Genomic DNA, 21,310 nt, shown 5'->3' on the forward strand with positions numbered 1-21,310 from the left:
AGGACAAGAGGAAACAGCCACAAACTGAAGCATAGGAAGTTCCAAACAAATGTGCATAAGAAGTTTATCACAGTAGGAGTGACAGAGCACTGGAACAGGCTGCCCAGGGAGGTTGTAGAGTCTCCTTCTCTGGAGATATTCAAGACCCACTTGGACATCTACCAGTGCAACCTGCTGTAGGGAGCCTGCTTTGCAAGGGGGTTGGACTCGATGATCTCTGGAGGTCCATTCCAGCCCCTACAATTCTGTGATTCTGTGATTCTAGTTTTATTTATATTTCACAATATATACACTTAAAATTCATACTTTCATAAAACAATTTAAAATAAAGCTAAAACTGTTACAAATAAGAAACATTTTTTCTCTTTCAAAAATCTTAAAAAAAAAACAATCACGGCGATGAAGTTATACAATTAGAAGCATTCAGTTTGACGTATTTCATACTCAGAGATGTTTCCTTGAATTAAAAAAATACATTTTATATAACAAGTTAAAAATAAACCTTCATGGTACTTCAGTAGCATGAACTGAGATTGAGACTTCAAAGACAACTGTAAATATGATGCAGTTACTGAATATGGGACTCTTTGGAAACATCAAACAACAAACAGAACCCCCAGACAATTCAGTACTAGATGACTCTATCACCATGTGGTAAAACCCTGTTACAATGAGATGTATAACGAAGAAAAACTGTCGTCTTCCTTCTGGGAATGAAAGAACTAAGTACAAAGGGAAGGCAGCGTTCAGGATAAAGCATTTTCTTGTTGAAGAAATACCTTGCTAAACTACTACTGAATATATATATATATAACGCCGGGATCTTCGGAGCTTGTGCAGCCAGAGCCATGACAACGAATCTCGAGGCTCAGAGTGGGGGGGCGTTTCGGCAGTTCTCCTTTCCCTGAGGAAACCCGGGGGAGGTGAATGTCCCAACAGTGGCCGCCAGTTCTCGTGAGACAGGCTGACCGCACCCACGCCCTTACCAAAAGCCTCAGGGAGAGCCACCACGTGTCGCTGCGCAGAAGGCATGAAGAGGAGGAGTCAGTGTGTGTGTATCACGTGGGCCATTCAAACATGGAGAAACCATAAGCCACCCGTTCACGTGACTGCACAGCGAGGAGGCTTGTTATCTCACTGTGCAGCGAGTGATAAGTGCGGGGGCACCTGTTAATGGGCTGGTAACGTGGCATGGGCAGAGCCAGCGCTGCCGGTACAGGGCAGAGCAGATTAGTCAGACCTCATTATAGCTACCCTAATAGTGCTGGTGAGTCTGCTGGTTGCACCCCGGTGGAAAGCTACTGCTTGCAAAAATGCAGAGACCCAGACAGAGGTCTCACAACGAGATGCCAGTGCACAGGTCTATGGCTGCAGTGAGTGCCAGAGCCTGGCCGTTGCAGTGCAGGGTGTTGGCGACAGCACTTGTATGAGATGCAACCAGCTGAATGAGTTCCTGAGCCCAGTGTTGACCTGATGCAGGAGGTGGAGAGGCTGAAAAGTATTAGGGAGTGTGAGAGGGAGAGTGATTGGTGGTGCCAGTCCCTACCGGCCTTGAGATCATGGCAGCCAGCTGGGGCTCCACATGGAGCGCACCACACCTGAACTCCTTGCTAACATGTGATAGGGGGGACCAGCAGGCACAGTGTTCCTGCTGCAGTGAACCCCCTGTCCTTTCCTCCCTCTGTCAACAACAGTGATGAATTGGGCTACAGAGGTCAGTTGCAAAAGGTCCCTGCTTGGGGATGCAGGAGCACCTCCCCAGCTGCTCCTGCAGAACAGGTACAGTGCTTTGCAAGGACAACTGGACAACAGTGGGATGATGGTTCTCCCCTCTTGGAGGTGCCACCAACGTCAAGCCAGACTACCCTTAGCATTGAAAACCTCCTCAGCAAGGTCAGAAAGATGGGTCATTGTCATTGGTGACTCTCTGCTGAGGAGAACAGAAGGACCAATATGTAGACCAGATGCCCTACACAGGGAGGTCTGCTGCCACCCAGGGCCTGTGTTAAAGATGTAAGAAAGAAACTTCCTTCCCTAGATCCGCCCCCAGATTATTATCCCCAGATAAGCAGTGATGAAATAGGACTTCCCTATGGACTATGAAAAAGAACTTGAGAGCCTTGAGGTGACACGTATAGGGTTCGGGAACACAAGTTATGTTCTCCTCTATGCCTCCAATTATAGGGAATGATGAGAGGCTGAACACGATGGGCCAAAGGATTAATACTTGGATCTGAGCCTGGTGTGCTCAGCAGGGGTTTGGGTTTTTTTTTACCTTGGCTCAATTTACATGAGATGAGGCCTGCTGGCAACCAATAAGAGTAGCTTATCCCACTGATGGAAAGGGGTTTTACAATGGGAATTGGAAAAGTTCATTGATAGAGCTTTAAACTAGGTATGAAAGATGGTGGGGTTGAAACTGGGGTCACTAGAAAGGAACCTGTATGTAATGTGCCAGTGCTTGTGGGAGAGGGATGTGCCAGCAAGGTCCCAGAGTCTTGAGTCTTGGTGAAGGAGGAGAATGGCACACTTTTCTGTAGGAAGAACACTAGAGTTGGTGTGAGGTTGGTGGGTACGGAAACATCTGAGTATGGTCAAGAGGGTATTAGGGCTTCTCCCACTCAAAAAGTGACCCAGCTTAGATGCATTTATACTAATGCACGCAGCATGGGTAATAAACAGGAAGCGCTGGAGGCCATTGTGCAGTCGGAAAGCTATGATACAGTTGCCATCATGAAAACATGGTGGAATGACTCACACAGCTGGAGTGCTGTGATGGATCGCTACCAACTTTTCAGAACAGATAGGTAAGGCAGAAAAGGTGGTGGTGTAGCCCTCTATGTTAAGAAAGAATGTGAATGTATGGAAATTAATGATGGTGATGGTAGGGTTGAGAGCTTATGGGTCAGAATAAAAGCAAAGGCCAATAAGAATGACATTATCAAGGGAGTCTGTTACAGGCCACCCAACCAGAATAAAGAGGTGGACAAGACACTTTATAGACACTTGGGTGAGGTCTTGAGGTCTCTCCTGCTTGTTCTTGTGGGGGACTTCAACTTCCCAGACATCTGCTGGAATTATAATAGAGCAGAAGGGGAACAGACCAGGAGGTTCTTAGAGTGTGTGGGAGATAACTTCCTGACACAGCTGGTGAAGGAGCCAACAAGGGGAAGCAAAATGCTGGACCTGCTGTTTGTTAACAGAGAAGATCTTGCAGGGGATAATGGTTGGAGGCCATCAAGCTCTTGGGAGATAGAATTTATGTACTTTGCTGTTCTTTGTCATGCAAAGGATTTCTGTCTCCTTTGTTACATTCAAGTTTAGTATGCAAATATTGTGAACAGCAAAGTAAGTATAAAAGCTGTGGAGACGTTGATTTCTTCCTCCTTTTGACGGAATTTCCTGATCTTTTTTTGGTACTCAAATATTGTTCATTTCCTTTCCATCTGCTTTTCCACTCCACAAAATTATTCTCAGTTATATGTTTGCAGGAGGAAACTTAAGATTATTTATTATTCAGGCAAAGAAACCCAGATACAGATGTTCTCAGGTAGGCTACTTTACTGCTTTAAATCAGTTTTATGAGTCACTACTGTGTCATGTAACCATGAAGATCCAGGCTCCAGGACCCAATTGCAGCCTCACTGCACATGGCACAATCTACTCATTGGCCACTGGGCACAGGCTGGTAATAATAAATCAATACCTGTAGATTCCCATTTCACACCTATACAGGATTTATAACAATACAGCTCTGTCTTGCTGCTTCTTTGTACCAGTATAAGTAGAAAGATGGCCAGTCAAGTTGTTTCTTGACTTATGTAAAATACTGTAAACTATTCTCATAGATTCTCTTAGCATCTTCATGGTAACACCTACTGAAAACACTATCCAATCTTAACAGTCTGGGCAGGCTTTCCCACAGGGTGCCCATCATTTGTGCATCAGCCTGCACATGTTCCTGAAGTACAATAGAAAGCATAATGCTGGAAAAGCTTGCAACATACTTTCTTGTTTCCTTCATCCTTTTATAGCAGTCACAAACATTTACCACTGCCACATAATGAATGGTACTGGCTAACTGCTGTTATACATTACTTTTCTCATAATCTTTCAGAAGGAGAAATCAAAGAAGGGAAACATTTTGTTTCAAAATGTTTTATGAGTAGTATAATTATAGTAATAAGTCTATTAGTTTATGTTCATATTAGAACAAGTGGAGAGAAACTGAGGTTTAATTGAAGAATATGAGATCTGTGGTGGCTCTTCTTTCCATGGCTGCTGTTTTACTCCTCTGGAACTGCATGAAAGCTTCTGAAAAACAATTTTACCTACACTTGAAAAAATCTGATTGTTTCAAAGAGGAAACTGCCCTCATCCTTTCACTTTACCTAATATTCTGGTATGTCTGAGACTCATCAAATAAAGTAAGAAGCAGCAGAAATATAAAACGTGCTTGCAGTGATCAGTATCATGTAAGTAGTACACCATAAATACTGTAACATACCTTTTAAACTTAGACAATAATGTCTTTATGTCTTTGTGTCAAGAATCATGTTGTAGTATAGGCAAAAGATGACAAATGTGAGTAATTGAGGCCAAAACATAATATTAGGGGATTAAAAGGAGTCAGTGAGACAGCTGGAGAAGTCAAAAAGCATGAGCTTTGCCAGATAGGTTCTAAGGAATCCTCCCTAGAGCTGCACCAGGAGCCATGAATGTCTTTGCTGGAAGACAAGATTTTGAGTATATAGTAGCAGCCTTTTTTCAATCATCATCCACACTGCCAACCACAGGAATTAAAAAATCATGAATCAGACACCAAGACAACTTGGAACTGACTTACATTTGATCATATCTGGGGAAAAAAAAATCAGAGTTTTACACATATTACTGAGTCTCTAAGAACTTTCATGATTCCTTTTTCTTCAAATTTCTTCAAGGATCTTGGTTTTCATTAAAATAAAAAGAAAAGTATTTTATGATCCACTGAGTTCATAAGAAAACTTCAGATTACTGAAAGGGATCCATATAGGCCTGGCTCCTCTGCAACCAAATTAGTTAACCCTTAAGCAGATAGCTCCTGGAAAAAGAAGGAATAAGGCTGTGAAAATAGCAGGTAGGGAAGGGATGCTCATCTGGAGGGCATAAAATTGTCTATTGCTTGTCTTCCACACATTTTATCACTAGGTGAACAAAGGTTGAAGAGTCAGACAATCATTCTGCAACATCTCTAACACTTCTACTTCATAGTTTGAATCAATCTAGCAAACCCTGAATTGTGTGAAAACTTATTGTCATGACAAAGACTATAAAAAATGGAAAATGAGACAATTAAAGACCCGGTGACAAATTTTATAACGAGTATAGAAAATAACACAAAGGTAATCCATAGTATTATCTTTTCAAGGTTCTTCTTAGATGTTGTAAATAGGGTTTATAGTACTAGTTATTTTTTTAGCTACTTTGTCATCAATCACCCCAAGCCATTACTAAACTGTTACTTATCTGATGACAGGTAAAACTAAACTTTATTGCTGATATTACTGAAGTTTTACGGCTGAGCATCAAGAGCTCAATAGTACTCAAAGAGAGGGAAAAAAAGCAAACTGTTAAAATATTCTGAATTGAAATTTTTAGATTAGAATCACAGAATTGTTCAGGTTGGAAGGGATCTTAAAAATCATCCACTTCTACCTCTCTCCTGCTTCTCTGCTGCTCTGCCATGGACAGGTTTGCCACCCACGAGATCAGGCTGACCAGAGCCACATCCAACCTGGCCTTGAACACCTGGAGGGATCAGTCATCCACAGCTTCTCCAGGCAGCCTGTGCCAGGGCTTCCCCACCCTCTGAATAAAGAATTTATTCCTTACATAAATTCTAAACCTACCCTCTTTTTAGAAAAACTGGTTAACCTTGTCCTATTATGTTCCCTGTTAGAGTGCCTCCCCATCTTTCCTATAGATCTCCAGTACTTAAGTACTGTAAGGCCCTCTTTAAGTTCCCTTCTTTAGTGTTTTCTTAAGACTTTTTTAGGCTAAATAACCACAGTTGTCTCAGTCTGTCTTTATAGGAAGATTGCTCCAGCCCTCTGATCATCTTCATGTCTGTCCTCTGGGCCCAGTCTAACAGGACTGTGTTCTTCTTATGCTGGACATCCCCAAGCTGAATACACAACTCTAAATGAGGTCTCCCAAGAGCAGAGCAAAGAGAAAGAATCACTCTCTTTTGATGCAGCCCAGGATATGCTTGGCTTTCTTGTCTATAAGTGCACATTGCTAGCTCATGTTGACTTTTTTAAACATGCATACTTCCTGGTCATTCTCCACAGTTCTGCTCTCTATCCATATGTTTCCTAGCCTGCATTCATGCTCAGAATCACCCTGACCCAGGTGCAGGATCAATCACTTGGACTTTTTGAAAGGCATCATTTTCTTACAGGCCCATCTCTTGAGTCTGTCAAGGTCCTTCTGGATGTCATCCCTTTCCTCCATCATGTTGACTGCACCCCTAGGCTTGGTGTCACCTACAAACTTGTGGAGAGTGCACTCAATCCCCTGTCGTGTCACCAACAAAGATGTTAAATTATGCTATTCCCAATACAAACCCCTGAGGAACATCCCTTGTCACTGGCCTCCACCTGTGCATTGAGCTGCCGACCGTAACTCTTTGAGTGCAAACATCCAGCCAGTTCCTTGTTAACTGAGTGATCCATCCATCAAATTAATGTATCCAGGCAGATGATGTCAGTTACTCTTCTCTTTCCTTATCCACCAACACTATAACCCCACAGATAGAAGGTCACAGATTTGTCAGGCATGATGTGCCCTTAGTGAAGCCATGCTGGCTGTCACCAATCAACTCTCTGTTATCCATATTTCTTATCATAGTTCTAGAAGGATCTGCTCCAGGCATGGAAGTGTGGCTGACTGGTCTGTAGTTCCCTGAATCTTCTTTTTTCCCCTTTTTGAAAACGGGGGCTATGTTTTCCCTTTTCCAGTTATTGGGAGCTTCAGACTTCGCAATATGAGAAGTGGCTTAGCAACTTCATCCACCAATCCCATTGGATGCATCTCGTCAGGTCCCATCAGCACGTGCAACTCCTTAGGTTGTCTTGAACTGGATCTTCTAGAGTAGGCAGTATTTTATTCTCCCAGTCTCTGCTTCTGGATTCTGTTGACTTGAGTGGTGTGGCTAGAACAATTTGTGGTGAAGACTGAAGCAAAAATTTGTTGAGTACCTGTCTCTTCCATATCTATATGCCAGGTAACCAGGTCTCCTCCATATCCATATGCCAGGTAACCAGGGGAGGATTTATGTTTTCCCAAGTTCTTCTTTCAGCATAGATGTGCTGATAGAAGCCCTTCTTCTTGCCTTGACATCCCTGCCCAGACTAAAATCTATCTGGACTTTAGTTTTCCTAATTTGCTGCCTGGCTGCTTGGGGCTGAGGTACTTTTCTTCTCATGGTAATTTTTTTTTTTTTTCCTCAAATCTTTTGAACTGAAATCTTTTGAGGAAGGGAAGGAAAGGAAAAAAGAGAAGATCGTTGACCTTCTAGTTGCCATTCATGACTGACAGCTTTTTTTGTTGTCTGTTGGTTATAGTGGAGCAATCATTATGCTTTATTGCCCTCTGACACCAAGAGAAACATAGATTTTAGGCAGCTACTTTGTTATGATGGATGTATAATTATTTTTATATAAGTTTCTAGCATGTGCAGAAAAATGTTACAGGAACCATTACTTGAAATTAAGATGTTTTTATGCCACTAATCTTTATTATTAAACAACAGATTTCTGCAAGAATCCCATTTATTTGTTTAGCTTTGATACTAGTTACTAAACATATAGTCATATCTCAGAGATAGATAGCACAGAGAAAAGCAATGAATATAATTGTGCCACAAAGTAAAGAAGAATCCTGAATTTGTGAATTGTACTAAACACTATTGAAATGGAGGCAAATTGCTAATTAAATATATCTTGGTTTATCTGTTGGTGATGGATTCTTCAAAACATAGATCTTACCCAATCTTATGTTCTAGTTCAGCATAAAATGAAGCTGGCTGAATTTCAACACAGTCTTTGCCTGAAAACAAATTTTAAATATACTGCAATTTTATTTTGCATCATATTTCTTTCTTTGAATGAAGACCAAAAATCAATCATACATGTATCTGGGATTTAGCTGCTTCAGATGGAGGTCAACTGAATAAAAGCTGGCTTGCTATTAAAGAAAATCTACAATGCCAAGATAAATGTTTTAAGCAAGCAGTTTTTAAAATACTGATTTTAATAAGATGTGTGACCCTGATGCTTGTTATTTAATCTTGCACATCTTGCTAACATTAGCTTTTCTAAACTTGGCCAGCGGAGAAGCTACTGTTATTTGCTTCAGCAGCAGAGGTACATATTAAGTTTCTTCGTATAGCAATTTTTCAGCATCCTGAAGTTCTGTTCTTCTTCCTGACCCAGTGACAAGATCAGCATTCCGTTATATCTAGTTGAAAATTACTGCCTCAGTCTAGAATTCTGAATTTTAGCAATTGTAGTTGTTCCTTTGTAATTTACCAGTGATATACACATATGACATGATGTAGTCCTTAAAATGATGTCTCTTCCCTTTGTTTTCTGTTGCATTTGAAGGTGTGCAAGCAGAAAATACCAAATGGAGATGCTGTATGAAAATCAGTATATGCAGAAGACAACAAACCTAACAGTGCTTCAAGTATCCGCGGGAGCCGAAGTGGAATTATTGTTGGAAAATGTACTTTGAAAGATAAAATCACAGAATTATAGAATCATAGAGTGGCCTGGGTTGAAAAGTACCCCAGAGATCATCTAGATTCAACTCCCCTGCTATGTGCAGGGACACCAACCACTAGACCAGGCTGCCCAGAGCCACATCCAGCCTGGCCCTGAATGCTTCCAGGGATGGGGCATCCACAGCCTCTCTGGGCAACCTGTTCCAGTGCATGAAAAACTTCCTCCTAGTATCTAGCCTAAACCTCCCCTGTTTCAATTTAAAACCATTCCCCCCTGTCCTATCACTATCCACCCATGTAAACAGTTGTTCCCCCTTCTGTTTATATGCTCCCTTCAAGTATTGGGAGGACACAGTAGTCTAAAATATATGTATAAAAAGACAATTTGGACAAAATCCTGTGAATGCTGAATTCTGTGGGAGCTTTACCATTTAAACAACTCAGCCAATACTTAGGCCCTGGCAAGTAGTGCCCAAGGAGACTCAGAGATGGTAGATGGCAATGAACTAATCCTGAAACTTTGAAAATGTTTGCTTACATAGACACATTGGATGCAAAAATGTCTTACCAAATCCAATCTTAGGTAACATGTTCTGTGACTGGTACTTCATTGCACATTAGCTCCTGTTTCAGCCATGTCATTCATTATGCACTTATCATTGTGCTGTTTTTTTGTGATTCATGTAGTTTAGAGTGACAGTACAGTGAGGTTGGATATGCTGAGCCCAGCAGACGGAGGATTGCAGAAACATTTATGTGCTTCCTGTCACAATATTTGCAGCTCCTTTTGAGGCACATGCCAGTCCACTACATAGTTCACCTTGTGAGTTTTTTTTTGACAGAGGACTTGCGGTTTTTGTTCACAGAAACCTATGGTTTCCTTCATGTGCTGCTCTACCATTGCCTGTTTGCACCTGAAAGCTCAAAACATTGGTAAGTCACCCTTGAAGCCTATCTTTCACAGCTGGGCCTTGTTTCCAAGATAGACTCACAGCATATTGCTCACCATACCAGTCTAATTTAAATAATATATAAACATATTGGCAAAGGAATTGCTCTGCATGGTCAGTGTGCCTTCTGTACAACACCCAGCTATTCTATTGATAGTGCCACGAAAGAAGCACATCAGATGTGCACATACTTGTATGATTCTCAAATAATCTATGAATACTTAGGACTGGGAATTTTCCTGGAAAACATTTTTTTATGTGTGTTTAAAATTGTTTAAAAGTGTTTAGTCTATCATGGACAGAAGTTCTTCTAGTGATAATGGTTTTTATTAGGAAAAAATATTCTATGAGTAAAATTTGTGGTGAAAAAAAGAGAATGAATAGGCATCAATTATGAGTTTATTTATCTATTCTTTCACCATGAAAAGGCAAGATTTAACCTCTTATATCTAAAGGAAAACAAACGTTTGAGCAATTTGTACCATGAGTCACCTGATTCAGCAGAGTAATCAAGAACAAGTGTCCTTGCATAGTAGTTCTAATGATCTACTTAATATTGGACTTCCACATAAGAAATATAAAGAGGTAAAAAAGGGCATAGATTATAAAGAAAAGTTCATTTTGGAAGCTGAAAATTCACTGTGTTGCTTGCGACAGAACATTGTGAAATAACAGTTGGATTCACAAGTAGCTCAAACATAATGTTTCATGCTGGGACCATGAAGAGATTTAGGTGTGTCTTGTGCCTATTTTTGATGAGTCAGAAGTATATCAAATGTGTGCCTTGGCAGTACTAGATTAGACATACTAAGATCCTAACCTACGGAATGATTTGAGGTCCCCACCTGTAGAAATGAAAATGCATAAATGCCATAACTCTTCCTGTGCTCTGTAGCACAGGCAGCTCCACTGCAGTACTTCACACTGCCATTTGCTGTCTGATATGTCTAATCTGCCTCAACTATCCAGTCTCTTGATATGATTCATTTTCTTAGTATGTGTTTGTCCTCACTCACAATTTTGCTATTTTACATAGAGAAGAAATTATTTCCCTTGCTGGAATACAAATCCTGGAAAATTTACTGAAAAGTGTAAAAGATATTTGAAAACAGTGAAATTAATATAATGTTATCAAGTTAGCTTGTAAGAACTCTTAGGGTTTTATACATCGTAAGTGCATAAAGGAGATTCTATTTATTGCAGTTTGTTTGGATAGCTCTGTGATTCTGGCTTTTCCTCCACCTTTACATTGGTTTTGCAGTTAACCTTCAGTCATGAATTGACTTTCCATGCCTTCCAATTTAACTTATATCTGCTTGTTTTCCTTCTGTTTTCCTCATTATCTGCTTAGCTGTTCCAGATACTACTTTCTTCACAGCTCTGACAAATATTTTGTTTTTAGCAAAACTATTAGTAATTCTTATCTTCTCATTGCTCTTACTTTACAATAAAAATGAAGGAAATAAAAGAATAAGTTTTCAGCAATTATAAGTGCAGAGATATACTAAAAATTGCAACTTAAAGAATATATAAGCCTGAAGTCTATGAAGAAAGCTGGGGGTATATTTAGATTAAGATATCTTTGTTCCTGATCGTCAAGACTGGGAACGTATTCAGACCATATTGCAGTTTCTTTCAACAGAGATGCCTGGAGGTTCTTTCAGCAGAAACAAAATTTCATGGGTAAAGAAAGGAAGAAAGTGTATGATCTCTTATGCCCTTATAAAGGCTTGGAATATGCTTAAGAGATGAACTTGTGCATGCAGCATGCTTAGCCAAAATGATCACTCATGCCCTTACGTAGATTTTCTGTCCTGACCACCACCACTACTTGTCCCTGTCCCAAAAAATTGCCCCCGCATCTGGTATCTATCCTAAATACCTTTACCCACATAATCTGATAATGAAAAAATTCCTTTACTTTAAATGAGTTTAAAATTCAAACAACTTCTTAATAGATGATACTGAAATGCAGTTTTTCCACCATTTGTTTTTGGTAAAACATCCTTCATAATTATTGCTAAGGCCTCTGTTCCTCCTTTTTGAAGTATTCTGTTAGCAAAGAGGTGATACTGCTGTCTTCCCTCCTGTCTATATTTTGTTGTTGCTTTCCTTATAGTTGTTTTTTTTTTTTCTTCCCATTTTTTTCACCTTTGGGGATTTTTCAGATGATGTCTGAAGGAGATACTCCATGGGTGAAAGCTTTGCCACTCTGTTCATCTCTAAATGTGTTGAGATTGAGGTTGTTCCTTTGCTGATGCTTTGTTCTTCATAAAACACAGAGCGACAGTAGTACAATACATATAATATTCTTGATAATTTTAGTGCTCCACCTAGAAGACAGGTATTCAGGTGTTTTACCACTTTTGGTCCCAGTGCTACTAACTCCAGACCTAGCACAGCACAAGAAGAACAAGCAAGCTCTCTGTTTTGCTGTGTCTTCCCAGATACCATGTCTGTTGTGCTTTATTTTTGTCTATTTTTACAAAGGAAAGCATATCGTAGAATCATAGAATGGCCTGGGTTGAAAAGGACTGTAATGACCCTCTAGTTTTAACCCCCCTGCTATGTGCAGGGTCGCCAACCACTAGACCAGGCTGCCCAGAGGACAGACCATCAACATATAATGATCATATCAATGCTAGGCACTTAGGCCCCCATTTACTTTGGGAAAGTCTTCACAATTCAGCATTAGCAAATGGGTTTTCTAAGGCAGTTACTGCAGCATTGTCTTTTCTTTTCCCTGAAGGGAATAGTCTACAAAACCATTTTGTGAATTTATCTTGAGATTTCTGACTAAGAGACTTTCAGTGAAGATTTAGTGTTTTATAGACATAAAGGTTTCAGACTGGAGTACTTTGAGTAGAAAAATGAAACATTCCTGACAACAAATAAAGAAAACACAGGAGACTGGTCCTGAAAGAATGTTTTTTCTCCCAGATACTGTTTTCAATATAAAACTGCTTTTGCAAATAAAAAAAATAAAATAAATGCAGGCAATGTTTTGGAGACCTCAGAAAAGCCAGATCAAGAACTATACAGATATATCTTATTTACCTCCGAACATGGCTGGAGAGCTTGGTATTTCTTTTATACAAGGATGTCTGTTACACTGATCTGCCAACTGAAGTTAACAAAATACTCCCACTGGTTTCGCTGTGTGATAGATTGAGCCCTGAGGGCTCTGCGTGGTTGTGCAGTCGAGTACTGACTAGTTGTGTGTGTGTCTGCTCGCTTCTAACCCATCTAACCTTGCCACACAGAGAGTGTTGGTAAGCCACATAATGCAGAGCATGTAAAACTAATTTTCAGTAGAATATAGCCCTTGTGGGTAAATAATTTAATTCTCCTCCCCCAGGTACTGTGTTAGAAACAATATTCGGCATAAACTGATTGTATAGATAGCCTGATTGTAAAGCAAGATTAATATGAAAAGGCAAGAAGTCTGTAATAAAACCTACTAACTTAAATCATCCACATTTGTATACAAGCATTCATATTTAGCAACAGTCCCAAGGCTGAGATTAAAGCTGTTTGGTAGGTTACTTCAAGGCCTTTTTATTGCTAAATCTTATTATGTCTCTAAAATGTAGAAATTAATCACCTGTCATCAAAGCGACAGTGGATTATTGACTTCTAAATGTCTCTACAAAGTGATTCATGACAGAATGAAACAGAAGACTGAACTAGCGCTGAAATTCTTTTTGCATGTGATAAAAAGGGTCTATTAAAAGTGTTTGAACAAATGCTGGCTATTAGGTAATCATCACAAAGGATTTTGTTATCAAAATGTGGTGCTTCTTGAATAACCTTATTCACTTAAATAGATTTGCAACACCAATCCTCTAATGGGGAAGTTATCTGGAGAATTTAGCTCGTTCACATCTGAGAAGCCTGATGGTAGGCAAATTGCAGCAGGATTTTCTGAGCTACCTTTGAGTCAGTGATGGTGAAGAGTGTTTTGGTTTTTTTTAATTCACTCCAAGGCTTTGCAACCCCAAATCATATCAGTGTTCCAATTCAGAATCACTGGGTTGTCACAGGAAAATTTCTTTTGATTTTGCTATTTGGCATATGTTCATTGTTGGTTGTTCTTTGAAATTTGTCAAAAATACCACGAGGATGTGCTACTGAGGGCTTTTGATTGAGTCAGAATGTTCTTGAAGGGTTGATAACTACCCCATTTAGTTATAGCTATCATGTGTCCAGATAGATGTGACTGCGTGCTGTAATCTGGGGACTTAAAGTGTGTTTGCAGGCATTTACAAAAGAAATCTTTAGATCCCAGACTGCTCCAGCTAAATGTGTGTGTCTTCTACACAAAAAGGCTTCTAAAAATCATAAAATCATAGAATCATAGATTGGCCTGGGTTGAAAAGGACCACAATGATCATCTAGATTCAACCCCTCTGCTATGTGCACGGTCGCCAACCACCAGACCAGGCTGCCCAGAGCCACATCCAGCCTGGCCTTGAATGCCTCCAGGGATGGGGCATTCACAGTCTCCTTGGGCAACCTGTTCCAGTTTGTCACCAACCTCTGACTGAAAAACTTCCTCCTAATATCTAGCCTAAACCTCCCCTGTCTCAATTTAAAACCATTCCCCCTTGTCCTATCACTATCCACCCATGTAAACAGTTGTTCCCCCTCCTATTTATATGCTCCCTTCAAGTATTGAAAGGCCACAATGAGGTCTGCCCTGAGCCTTCTCTTTTCCAAGCTAAATCAGAAGAGAAGTCTTCTGCACAGAGAAGGAGATACATATTTTGTCCCCAAAAAAGGAAAGCACTAAAGATAATTTCTAAGAAAATCAGCCCGGCAAGCATGTTGATTCTGGATGAGTATCCTAGGTGTTTTGTCGTTAGTTCAAGCTTGCCTACATGCACTATAGGACAGAAATTCACCAAGATTTTGCTTAGAATCTCTTTTATTTCTAAAACCAGGTGGAGGAAAATGAAGGAAAATATCTTTAGCAAGACCAAATATTGTGCTTTTCAATATGAGACTGGGCATAATGGAGGCTGTAATTACGAGGAATAATGAACCAGCTTTTTTTTTTTTTTTTTTTTTTGCTTTAATTTACATTTAAAACCAGAATTTCTTTCTACTTGTGTTTTTATTACCCTTTATCTATAGGTTATCAGACTTAGCAGCCAAATACCCGGAATTCCTACAGTCATCCTGCCTTGTCATGATTTCCAAAGGGCTCAGCATCCTCCTCTATACTTTCTTTCTATCGATTTGTAGAGGAAAAAGGTGATGATATCGATTTGGATAAAAATGAAAATATTTATGATGGCACCATGTGGAGTCAGACAATTTGAGCACTTAAAATGATTGCCCTTGCTCAATCTGACCTGCTCAGGCAGGGATCTTTGTGTGCATGTGTCTTTGCCTGCTTCTTATGCCTGCAAATGGCTCCTTTTGGAAGTATTGAGTGTGTGAAGAATTTTCCCCCTTGCTCTCCGTCAGTTTTTTTCCTCTCTCCTCACTGTCCTGACTGGATAGTTCATTTTGAAGTCCTGCAACTAAATTGTGGTTAAGGCTATTATATGAAACTTCCGCAGATGTGCATGTGTGCTCTACACACATATTAGGGTGTGTTTATAGTCCCTGCAAAGACTCTAGATAACTGATAGAGTTTAAAAAAATGTTCATATGTGGACATGCCAGTACTAGCAAGTTTTTTTCTGTCGTTATTTCTGCCTTTGCCTGTTTTAACTGACGTTGCTGTGTTTAATAATTAAATACAGGTTTAAATATTTCTGTTAATGTGTTCTTATGAAAGTGCTTGTGGTCTTCCCAGCTGATGAACATTTCCAACAGTTACAGTAGCACTGTGTGGGTCACAGGTGTTGGTTGGAAGATAGCTCTGAAGATCATCTAATGCAGCCTTCTGCTCACTATGTGCTATTGCCAAGAGTGGAGCACATCAGACAGGACTTTGTCTCATTGAGTGCTCCAAATGGATGTGCCACAAATGGTTGGGGGAAACTGTTGCCTCTAAAAATTTTCTTCTGATGTTCATCTTGGATTTCCCAAACAAGGACCTAAGGCCCTTGGCCTTTCTTGCTGGCTGCTACTGACAAGTTTGGCTCCATCACCTGCATAGTATATCTTGTAGCAGTTGTAGGTTGCTTGGTCACCCCTAAATTTCCTCTTTACCACACTAAATGAACTCCCTAAATCTCTCTTCATAAACTGTAGGTCTCTGACCAGGTTTGTTGTTGTCTACTATAATCTTGGGATTCCCTTTTCAGTTATATTATGTCTACTCTGGGGAACACTCACTAGACACTGCATTCTGGGTGCAGCTTCCTTACCCAAGCTGTGTACAGCGCTTGTTGCTCCTAATGCAACCAAGGATGTTTTTACACTGCTTATGGTGAGCTACACTCTTCGCTCATATTGATAGTGTCTATTGAAAACTAGTTTGGCATTAAAGTTCAGCAGGGTTGTCCATTGGACAGTTACAGCTTGGCTTGCACTGATATATGGAGTTATTTAACCACGAACAGAACCTTGCAGTTTTTCTTTATGAACTTCAGGAGATTTTTGTTGGCCCAGTCCTCAAATTTATCAGACAGCTTCTGAATCAAAGCTCAGCCATTCACTGTGTCAGCAACTCTCTCCAAATTTATTTGCAGATTTGCTGAGGATGCAATCTGTGTCATTGTCCACATTATTGAAGAAGATGTTGAAAACCCTGGAGTATGTTGCTTGTTACTGGACACCAGCCATATGTTGAAACATTGATCACTACTCCTTGGGCATGCTAGTACAGTATTCAGCACACTTGACAGTCTAGCCTGGACAGTATTGCAATTAATATAATGTACTGTCTTCTTAGGGATACTTTTCCCCCCATTTTAGAATAGATAGCAACGTGGAAATATCAACAACTTAACATGTAGCATGTGTGGCCAGTGATGAATTCTGTGACCACATGGACCTCATGCTCTATTCAGCAGTTCTGGTTAATCTTGGAGCTGTGCAACAATGCCACTTTAAAGCAAGTATGATAAAAGAAAATAATCCTCTTAATTTTCTGCTCAAAAAATATTGCTAGCTGTCAAAATAGGTACCCATTTTCATGGAACTTGGGGCTCTGTTAAGGTGAATAGAAGCTTACCTGTGCATGTAGGGTTATATATATTTTGTCCTAAAATCTTTATGGTTAATATTAGCTAACATATTACATTACATAGCTATCTTGTGACAATGATGTAGAAATGTAGATGAAAGCAAAAGTTGCTAAGATTCAGAGATGAATGACAGACGTCATAGCTAACTAATATCTGCGGCATAACTGAGAAATTCATTTCTTCACCATTTAAAATAAGTCACAAATGCTGTCTGGAATCCTTGTAATGATAGTTCCAACTTCTTGTGCACTTTCAGACAAAATAATTTAAGTATACTTTGTCTGGGTAGACTGGTCTAGTGGTTGGCGACCCTGCACATAATAAGGGGGTTGAAGCTAGATGATCATTGTGATCCCTTTCAACCCAGGCCATTCTATGATTCTACGATTTTGAATAAACATCAACTCCTTCTCTTAGAAATATGTTAGGAATATGTTCTTGCTTATCTTATGAAGCTATGATTTTTAACTTTAGCTTTAATTCAAAAAGTTGGTAAAAAAAAAATTCTGCATAAAAGCCAAGGTGTGAATTCAGTACTGGCCTATGACTACACAGGTGCAACAATGTGGTGTGCTAGCTGAAGCTGATCTGAAGAACACCTGGCTTTGTCACTTTGCCAAACTACAAGCTGGCTAGAGAGCTTGGCCTACAATGAGTGTGTTTCAGAAATTCAGGAGCTGTTATTACCTGTAATTACTTCTAGTTCTTCTAGGGTCTTCTGTATATTTTCTGATAGGCTCCCTCTTTCCTGGATTTTGATTCCTTTTTTCTTGTGGACATCAATAAAAGCTGAAGAAGTAGAAAAAACCAAAACCCTATAGACATTCTTCTCTTCACTGTGTCTTCTCAGTTTGTCTGCAATAACACACATACAGAAGAGAAAAAGTCATAGAACCATAGCATCATAAAGGTTGGAAAAGACCACTAAGATCATCTAGTCCAACCATCAGCCCATCACAACCATGCCCACTAAAATACATCCCTCAGTGCCAGATCTACACATTTACTGAACACTTCTAGGGACGGTGACTCCACCACCTCCCTGGACAACCTGTTCCAATGTCTCACCCTCTTTCTGATAAGAAATTCTTTCTAGTATCCAACCTGAACCTCTCCTGGCACATCTTGAGTCCATTACCTGTCATCTCAACATACATGGAAATGGTCACTGGTATGGGAGCAGGAAAAGATCACAGGAAGATCGTGGAAGGGGTTAGGGACATGCTTAGATATCCACCAGAACCAAAAGAAATATAAAGCAAACCATAGTGTGATGATGAAACTTACTCTCCCCCCCCTTCTTAAGTATGAAAAGTGGACAAACCCTGAAGGTCACAGTGATAACTAGAGCCCACTCGCCTCCCATTGGCTCCCATGGCTGCTTTCACTGCTGGTTGAGTTGGCTCTCAGATTCGACTTCAGAACCATTCAGTGTCCTCTGAGCAGATATGTTCATGCAGATAATCAAGATCCATCATATCTGTTCTTATATGAAGCAGGGAATTTTTGTTTGTATCTATTTTGTAGTTTGTATCTATGAGAAATCAGGAGGTCCTCCACACTGAACATATTGTGCTGGATTCACTCGCCATGCCATCAGAAAGCTCTTTCCAGCAAGACCCATCACAAGAAACAACTTGAGGCAGAATGAGGATGGTTACAATAGTCTGGATGACTTCCAAGTGATATTTTCCTCACTGAGTGGATATACGTGCATGTGTGTGCATCTGTTCAGGGGAACTGGACATTTTTGTTACTCTGAAACATTTGTATACCTGACAAATACAAAATTGCTTATGATGAGAATGACAGGAAATCTGATTTTGGTTTTTCATATGAAAATGGGGGTTGTAAAGGATCCTTGTGCTTTATTCTGTAATATAAAGATGATTGTTAATATGTACGTAAAAAACTGGAGCAGGTAGTGACTTACTGAAATGTCTTTTGAACTAATAAGCTTTATGAAAAGTTTTGTAAAATACTTTGTGTCTGGAACATTTATTATTATCTGATCTGTAATGAATTAGTTACTACATATTAGGTGAATTTATTGTGAAAATGATTATAAATTAGGATTTGCAGTTACATGTCAGAGAATCATAGAATCACAGAATGGCCTGGATTGAAAAGAATCACAAGCCCCCTGCTGTGTGCAGGATCGCCAACCACTAGACCAGGCTGCCCAGAGCCACATCCAGCCTGGCCTTGAATGCTAGAAGATCACTGTGATCCTTTTCAACCCAGGCCATTCTATGACTCTATGATTCTTTGGGTAAAGAAGAATCTAGTTTCCTATATAATGAGAAACCCCCTCAGATCTTACCAATCTGGAACAAGAGGCCTGGGTTTTTGCAGCATAATGGACATTCAGGGCACCTTTCCCCTCTAATCCTAAAATGGCAGATTGGGAAATGGTTTTCACAATAGCCTCTAAATCACAATGACCCCTTTCTAGTTATGGTATGCCTGTCTCAGTCTTGATGCAGCACCTTTGCAGACATTCTGCGGGCAGTGCAGCACAAAGGTGTAGTTCATGAATGACTTTACTAAATGTAATTGTATTATGCTGGTGTAAAATATGTATAAGTGAGATCATATTTGGGTTCATTAAATTAACTGATAGCTACCTTAACATCTCATAGTCCCATGGCATCTGGCACTTAGATACATGTATTATTAGATAAGTCAAGAGTGGGGATGTATTTGTCTGTTTACTCACAGTTCAGTAGTTCAAAGGAGAATTTCTGTGAGTCTGTTGTACATTTTTGTGCCCTCTGGGGCACATTCTCCCTTGTTTTCCCTACACTAACCATGGTAGCATCTCTGATGTCAGATGAGTTTCTTGTCCAGAGAGTGGTGCTCTCTGATGAATAGTAGATTTATGGAGAGTAAGATTTGGCCTCTCGTCCTTACATTCTTTTCTTTATTTCTTTTCAAATTAATTTCTCACTTCACTTTTGGTGGCACATTTAGCGACCCTCAAATCTTTTACAGAGCTGCTTTTCACTGGTAACATATGGCTATCTAACAGGTGGAGCAGACACTCTACAAATGAGAATTTGCCTTTGGGTCTTTTCCTACCTCAGCTTCTGTGAATTTGGCTGTTGCACTTACTGCTCTAATCTCCTCATCTTCTTCCAGCACATTTGTGATGTGTCTGAACAAGTTTAGAGGACTGTAACAAACTGAAAAGCACCCATGCTCAGCTTTATGGATTTATGTTCTGTACTCCCCTTATCTCTCCTTTCCCTCTCTTACTACATTGGTTTTTTTGTTCACAATACGCTTTCAGGTATGGCAGTATCTTTTTCTTACCTCCTACCAAGCTGTCTATGCTCCTTCTTCAATGCCTTTCATCACTGATCTTTGTAAAACCACGAACTTTGCCTCAAGCTTGTGTCACAATTTGGATGTGGTATAATTGTCTCCTATTTCTTTAGAGAAGTATTGGTGGGAAAGATTTGAGAGTCTCACCAATAGTTCAGGAGAGCCTCACCAGGCTGCATAAGTAGGGTGAGTTGGGGATTACTTTGTATTGCTAGACCTGTGCCAAATAACTGGTGAATCTGGCCCACTACCTTTGAACATGCATACAGCATTAAGCACAGAACTGTAAATTAACAGACAGTAAGATAATGGATGCCTTAAAAATACCTATGACAAATTCAATACAAGATTTGAAATACAGGGTGAGTGAAAAGGTGAAGTGTTGGTGAAAGTCTTAAATCTCAAACTGACCTTTTTTTTTACCCACAGGACTCGCCGTCGCAACTTCTGTGCTGCTCTATGGTTGCTTTAATTTATATGACTAATGACATGAAAGATGTAAAATCTGTAAAAATACAGTGTTTGGATGCTTAAATTAAGTTTATGAGTTTTTCTTAAGCCTGCCAAACAACTTAAATATTTCATGGCTTTCACGGGCTACAGTTCTAATATTTATAACTCTTGTGTGAAGATTTCAAAAATTATAATTACAACTCCCAGGATCCCAGATATAGCAGATGTTCAATATTTTGTATGATGTTGGCAGAAATGCTTTTCATGCTCTTTTTGATCTCAGTACCCCATGTATTGTATCTGCTACAACACACTGCTGATAAGAGAGTTTATTGTTATTTCCCTGTGAAAGACTGTAGGGCAGATTCAAGAAGGCGTATGAAAGAAAGTGAAGGGTGATTCAGCCCTAATGAGTAATGAGGAACCCTGTGTAATGTATTTCTCAAGTGCCGCCCTCTCAAATGGCAAGTAGGGTGTCTCTCATTGCATGTATCCACACTGGACTTATGGGGTTAATTTGAGCCTTGCATTTTAAGCTATACCTCCTTGCCCCATTCTCTGGTCTTGATGGATCATGTCATTTCCCATTCATTCTTGTATATTCATCCTCGTGGTGCCTGTGTTCCCTCCATGACGATGCAAGAATAGCCTTATTTGAGTCAGATATC

The sequence above is a fragment of the Meleagris gallopavo genome, chromosome 1 (genome assembly GCF_905368555.1).
Source record: "Meleagris gallopavo chromosome 1, MGAL_WU_HG_1.1, whole genome shotgun sequence".
NCBI lineage: Eukaryota > Metazoa > Chordata > Aves > Galliformes > Phasianidae > Meleagris > Meleagris gallopavo.